Raw genomic sequence first — 7,333 nt, forward strand, 5'->3', positions numbered from 1 at the left:
CTTTAGGATAAAGTTGGTGTTTACCTTCAAGTCATATGGTAACTTCAGATATTTAATGGAATAATTCAGGTAGTCAAATACTTGTGACCCATTTTAATATTTTATAAGAAGGATTTTCATCCTGTGGATTTTCATCCACAACTATTTACTTAATCGTGGTCTCCCTTTACAGGAATTAGATTGTGATAAAATTAAGGTGCTACATATTTAATCTTTGCATTGATTACTGATTGCCCTTTTTACTGCATATTTTTAAAATATCATATTCTTATATTACAAACTTTCTTCATTAAAATATTACTGGCCCAGGGGCACCTGGATGGCTCAGTCAGTTGAGCGTCTGACTTTGGCTCAGTTCATGATCTCATGGTTTTTGAGTTCAAGCCCTGCGTCAGGCTCTGTGCTGAAAGCTCGGAGACTGGAGCCTGCTTCCGATTCTGTGTCTCCCTCCCTCTATGCTCCTCCCCGGCTCATGCTCTGTCTCTCTCTGTCTCTCAAAAATAAATAAATGTTGAAAAAAAAATTAAATATTACTGGCCCAAAGTTTTCTATCTTCACAATAACCACGAGGTAAAACCAACTTTCCTCTGACCCAGATCACCTTCTGTAACGGCAGAGTGAAAAACTGTGCGAACTCCCTCTAAAACAAGACAATATGGTAAAAGAATTACAATTGCAGTTTCAGAAATCAAAATCCCCTCTCTATTTCTAGGTAATCTGAATAGATCTATAACGAGCAAAGAGATTCAACTAGTACGAGACAGAGTGTGTCAGAGAAGAGAGAGTGAGAGAGAAATCCAGGCCTGGATGAGTTCACCAATAAATTCCTCCAAATATTTTTTAAAAGACTTAATAGCGGGGCGCCTGGGAGCCTCAGTCGGTTAAGCGGTTAAGCGTCTGATTTCAGCTCAGGTCATGATCTCACAGTCTGTGAGTTCGAGCTCCGCATTGGGCTCTGTGCTGACAGCTCGGAGCCTGGAACCTGCTTCAGATTCTGTGTCTCCCTCTCTCTCTGACCCTTCCCCTGCTTATGCTCTCTCTCTGTCTCAAAAATAAATAAAAACATTAAAAAAAAAAAAGACTTAATAGGAATCCTTCACAAACTCTTCCAAAAAATAGGTAACACTTCCCAACTTATTCTATCAGGCCACTATTACTGTGATATGCAAACCAGACAAAACTACTACAAGAAAACTATATTTCACTGAATGGCAGAGAGACCTGCACATAAAGTGCAGTGCCAGGGCTGTGGCAGAAAGAAGAGGAGCACGAGGGTGAGGAGGGTGGGAAGGGGGTGGGTCGCGGAGAGTGAAAGGGGGCGGGGCAAGGAGGGGCGGGGCGCAGGGCTCTGGCAGTGGAAAGGGTCAGGAGCTGGTCTAGAGGCCTGGGCTGCAGTCCTGCAGCGTGGCCTTGGCCTATGTGAGTAGGCATCACAAGCAAGGGCTCTGTCTAGAGAGGATCCAAGATGACCAAGGAGGAACCTCCCCCAAAAGGTTTGAATGAAACATACTTCAAAGTTATGGCACTTGATGAGTTAATTCTAAGATGGAAACAATATGAAGCCTAGGTCCAGACTCTGGAGGGCAAATACACAGATCTTAATTCTAATGATGTAACTGGCTTAAGGGAGTCTGAAGAAAACCTGAAGCTCACTGGGAAAACATCCTTTTAATGAGACTACCAACCAAGAAGAGAGATAGATGCAGGAGTGTACTACTCAAATCCAGTACCTCAAGCAAGCCCAGAAACCTAGCGATGCCCAACTGGGATCAACAAGGGTAGACCCAGGGATGAACTTGTTTTTTCCTAAAAATGAAAAGTGAACTGTAATAGACTGAAGACAAACTGGAACAAGCCCAAAATGAACTGAGTGGCTAGAAATTCACACCTGACAGGTAAACAAATCATACTCCCCTGTCAGGATTTGGCTGAAAACCCCCAAGGAGAAAGCTGTGGTGGGACAGCCAAATACTGGTTTCCACACCAAGATTCAGATTTCTTGAGCCAAAAAAAGCCACATTCTTATGCTATCTAGCTTGAAATGGTTAATATAAAACTGACCAAATGAACCTTGTGTTTGAGCTTTTTTCTCTATCCTCTCCCCTTGCTTCTGAGGCCTGATGGCAATGGGACTATTCTGAAGAAATCAACACCTCTGAAAACCCCCCCTTCTAGGACATGTAGACACCTGAGAAATGTACTGTTTGAAGAAAATAGAGGAAGAAACCGAAGTCTTAGGTCTGTGGCACACTGTATCTTCAATTTAAAGGAAAGACACATAGAGATTTAAAGCCATGAATTGAACATGTAAAATTCCGGTAAAATGTAAAAATGGGATATGCATCACTCTTAACCTTGAGCATAGTGACTTAGAGACGCTGTATATTAGTTTTGCCAATAAGACTGTAGACTTTGTGATTCAAGTTGACTTCTGGGTCAAAACTCAAAAGAGGTGAATTTTGCCTTAAAAGCGTACATTTGCGGGGCACCTGGGTAGCTCAGTCAGTCAAGTGTCTGAGTTCAGCTCAGGTCATGATCTTGAGGTTCCTGGGTTCAAGCCCTGCATCAGTCTCTGTGCTATCAGCTCAGAGCCTGGGCCTGCTTTGGATTCTGTGTCTCTGTCTCTCTCTGCCCCTCCCTAGCTGTCTCTCTCTCTCTCTCTCTCTCTCTCTCTCTGTCTCTCTCTCTCCCTCATTCAAAAATAAGTAAGCATAAAAAATTTAAAAGAAAGGGTTTATTTGCTAAGAACAAATGTTAATAGTCATGAATCAAATAATAGATGTCAGTGCAAATAGTTCATATATTTAACCATTTAGTTTGGAGCTCTATATTACTTTATTGAGCCTTAAGTCAATGTCGTTTTAATCAATGATTTGTTCTTTGAATGGTTGCTAATGTTGTAGATAATCTTATTGAGGACTGTATGAACATATAGATGTGGTGTCAAACTTCAGGTTGAAACTGTTTGAAGCATTATAAAAATTCATTTCACTACTAGATTGTGTAAGGATACTGTCTGTGATGAGACTGGCTTGTTGTTTTTTTTTTTTTTTTTTTTTTTTTTTTTTTTTTTTCTGTAGTGAAATTAGATCCTCATTCCATTCAACAGGCACATTTTGAAAGAGCATTGTTGTTGCTGTTAATGGGAGAATGGGTTTCCTTCATTGTATTTGGGCTTTTGTATTGCATTCTTGATATTAAATTAAATATGCCTTGAAAAAATACAAGAAACTACAAGACAAATATCCTTTATTATTACAAATACAGATTATCATCAGTAAAATACTGACAGACTGAATCTAGCAACATATAAAAAGGATTATACACAGTGATTAAGTGCAGTGTATCTGAGAAATGCAAAGTAGATTTAAGATACAAAAATCAATCAATGTAATCCTATATATTAATAGAACACATGATAAAAGCTATGTGATCATCTCAACAGATATGGGAAAAGCATTTGAAAAGTTCTGTGCGTTTTCATGATAAAACTATTTAACAACTAGGAATACATTCGAATCCTCCAAGTCTGAGAAAGTAATTTGTGAGACATTCACAACTAACAGGGTATTTAATGAAGAAAGGCTGAATGTTTCCTCTTAAAATAAGAAAAAGAAAAATGACGCCCATTTTTACCTCTTCCACTTAACATTTTACTGAAGATTCTAGCCATGGCAATTAGGTAAGAAAAAAAATAAAACGCATCCAGATTATAAAGAAAGAAATAAAACTATTTTTATTGGTGGGTGACCCAATCTTGGATATACAAAATCCAAAGGAATGCACACACACACACACACACACACACACACACAAATTATCTGAACACTTAATGCAGTTCAGCAATGTGGCAGGATCCAAGATTGATTTACAAAAATCAGCTGTTTTTTATATGCCAGCAATTAACAATTTGAACATGAAATAAGGAAACAATTCAATTAATAACGGCAACAAAAAAATGAATAACTAGGAATAATTTTAACAGGAGAAATGCAAGTCTCACACACTGAAAATTTCAAAGCATACTGAGAAAAATTAAAGATATAAACAAGTAGAAAGACATCCTATGTTTCAAGTTTTAACACTTAAATGGCAGTTCTCCCCAAACTGATTTATAAATTCAATGTAATTCCTATGTAATTGCTGCTAATGTTTTGCACAATTGAAAAATTGATCCTAAAGTTTGTATATAAATTCAAAGGACCCAGAAAAACCAAAATTATCTTGAAAAAAAAAGAAAAATTTGGAGGACGCACATTCAATTGATACTATGAAGTTACTATAACCAAGACAGCATTGTACTGGCAAAAGGACAGACATATACATCATGAAGTAGAATTAAGAGTCAATAAATACACCCTATATTTATGGTCAATTGATTTTTTTTAACGTTTATTTATTTTGAGACAGAGAGAGATAGAGCATGAACGGGGGAGGGTCAGAGAGAGAGGGAGACACAGAATCTGAAACAGGCTCCAGGCTCTGAGCTGTCAGCACAGAGCCTGACGTGGGGCTCGAACCCACGAACTGCGAGATCGTGACCTGAGCTGAAGTCGGATGCTTAGCCGACTGAGCCACCCAGGCACCCCTATGGTCAATTGATTTTTGACAGAGGTGCCAAGACAATTGAATGGTGAAAATAGTTCGTTCAACAAATGGTGCCGGACAACCAGATATCTACATGCAAAATAATGAATTTGGACTCATGCTTCACACAATACACAAAAATGAGCTCAAAATGAATCCTAGACCTCACTGTAACCGTTAAATATGAAAAAAAATTTAAAGTAAGCATAGAAGTAAACATCTGTGATTTTGAGTTAGGCAATAGTTTCTTATGTGTGCCACCAACTGCAAAAGTGTCAAAAGAAAAACATAGGTAAGGAATTCTTACCAGTCAATAATAAACGACAAATCACCCATGGCACCTGGGTGGGTCAGTTGGTTGAGCATCAGACTTCAGCTCAGGTCATGATCTCATGTTTCATGAGTTTGAGCCCTACATTGGGCTCTGTACTGACAGCTCAGAACCTGAAGCCTGCTTCAGATTCTGTGTCTCCCTCTCTCTGCTCCCCCAATTTGACTCTGTCTATCTCTCTCTCAAAAATAAATAAAACATTAAAAAAGACCAATGACCCAATTCTGAAATGGACAAAGGATTTGAATCAATAATTCTCCAAATAAAATATATAAGTAGCTTATTTCATTTACCATAATGTCTCTAAGGTCCAACCAGGCAGCACATGTTAGAATGTCTTTCATTTTTGAAGATGAATAATATCCCACTGTGTGTATATACCATGTTGTTTTTTCATCCATCTCTTGAATGGATGAATCACTTGCGTTACTTCCATCTTTTATGTATTTTGAATTATTCTACTATGAATAAGAGTGTATAAATATATGTCAAGACCCTGCTTTCAATTTTTGGAGGTATGTAACCAAGTATCTGTCAAGATCCCACTTTCAATTTTGGGAGTATATAGTCTGTTCAGAAAGACCATAAACTGGGTGGCTTAAATAAGTCATTTATTTCTTGCAATTCTGGAAGCTAAATCCAAAATCAAGACTCCGGACAATTTGGTGTCTGATAAGGGTCAGCTCCCTAGTTCATAGCTGGCTGTCTTTTCATTGGGTCCTCATATGACAAAAGGGACAAGACAGCTCTCTGGAGTCTCTTTTATAAGGCACTAGTCACGTTTATGAGGGCTCTGTAAATATTCATTGAACAATCCATGTTAAAAATGATCTTATACTATAACAGTTGTGGAAACTTTTTAAAAAAATATGTGTCTATAAAGGCATAAAAGTTGAATTATATGGAAAGGGAACTATATAGAAATTTTAACAGAGATAGTAAATAATAGTGATGATGATGAAGGTGATGATGTTCATGATGATATAGCTTCCAGTGATTTAAAGCTTAGATTTTTTGATAAAACACATTGCATGTTTAAAAGCAGGGATGCCTGGAATGCTCAGTCATTGAGTGTCCAACTCTTGATTTCAGCTCAGGTCATCAGGTCATGATTTGTGGGATCAAGCCCTGCATCTGTCTCCATGCTGAGCATGGAGCCTGCTTAAGATTCTCTCTCTCTCTCTCTCTCTCTCTCTCTCTCTCTCTCTCTGTTGCTCTGCCCCTCTCCCCTGCTCACATGCTCTTTCTCTAAAATAAAAAAAATAGAATAAATAAAAATAAAAGCAAAGGGAAGTAAATATAATCAATTCACTTACCACCAGTAGCATTTTGATATTTGTTATTCTACATAAATTAAAGAGAAGAGACAAATGTATATCTTGGAGATTTAATTTAAAATGGAAGTTGCTACTGGACCTTTCTGGAGACTGAATACCTGAGCATGATATACTATATGTTCTTTGTTCTTTGGATATCCTATAATGAACTAGATGCTTTATATATGTCCAACCAAGTCATCAAGGTAAGTGTATGCAACATAAAGCATCATGTGGAAGTGGTAATCATTAGATAAGTCTCAGCAGGTGATGAAGGCACTGGTGGTATGAATAGATTGCTTGTACGGTGTATTTACTCTATGTGTATTGCTAACTCACCCTCACCTGACCACACAAGAAAATATTTGAATCAAGTACCCATAGATTGCAACAGCATCTACCAAGAGTGTATTGTTGCTTTATTACATCCTTATTCAAGGAAAAGGGATTCTTCCAACTGGAGAAGACTTTGAGTGGTACATCTAGGCTCTCAGTTTGATAGGAGGAACAGATGGTCTCAGGACAATGATACTGATGCTCATGCTTTTTACTGTATACAGATGTTCAAGCACCTAGAAACGGTCAAATTGGAGGAGTGGTGAAAATACGTCTATCAGCTCATCGGGATTAGATTCTCAGAAAAATGTCTTGAATTAAGGAGTTTTAAATATCTATTAAAAAAAGGAACCAAACATGAAAACTAACCAAACAAACAAACAAAAAAACTGGCTTTGTGGCATTAAGATGTTCTTGCTATTCAAGTAGACAAGGTGACAATTATGTGGATGTCAGTTAAGTTCTTTTTGCAGCTGAAGTGCCAATTGAGAGAAAAGAGAAAATGGAGAGGATAATGGAAAACATTATAAATATCAGGCATAATTCTGTAATAGCTATCCAAATTTTTCTAACATATATGCATTCCAATTTTTCCCTTTCTTTCTTTTATCACTTTATATAAGAATTATATTGGTGGTAGCTTTATAATTTACACTTAAGTTGGCTGATTATCAAAGAGAAATTGTAACTAAATGGAAGAATAAACTTCATTCATATATGGAATGATTAGTCACTATCTTTGAAGGTCTTTCCATCTTGTAAG

The 7,333-nt window shown here is 37.4% G+C and overlaps 1 pseudogene; it reads left to right on the forward strand.

Moving 5' to 3' along the window:
• The first annotated feature begins 1,321 nt into the window (after window positions 1-1,321).
• LOC106967077 (pre-mRNA-splicing regulator WTAP-like) lies at window positions 1,322-1,899 on the forward strand (annotated as a pseudogene).
• The last annotated feature ends 5,434 nt before the right edge of the window (window positions 1,900-7,333 follow it).

Source organism: Acinonyx jubatus, chromosome C1, assembly GCF_027475565.1.
Source record: "Acinonyx jubatus isolate Ajub_Pintada_27869175 chromosome C1, VMU_Ajub_asm_v1.0, whole genome shotgun sequence".
NCBI classification, from domain to species: Eukaryota; Metazoa; Chordata; class Mammalia; order Carnivora; family Felidae; genus Acinonyx; species Acinonyx jubatus.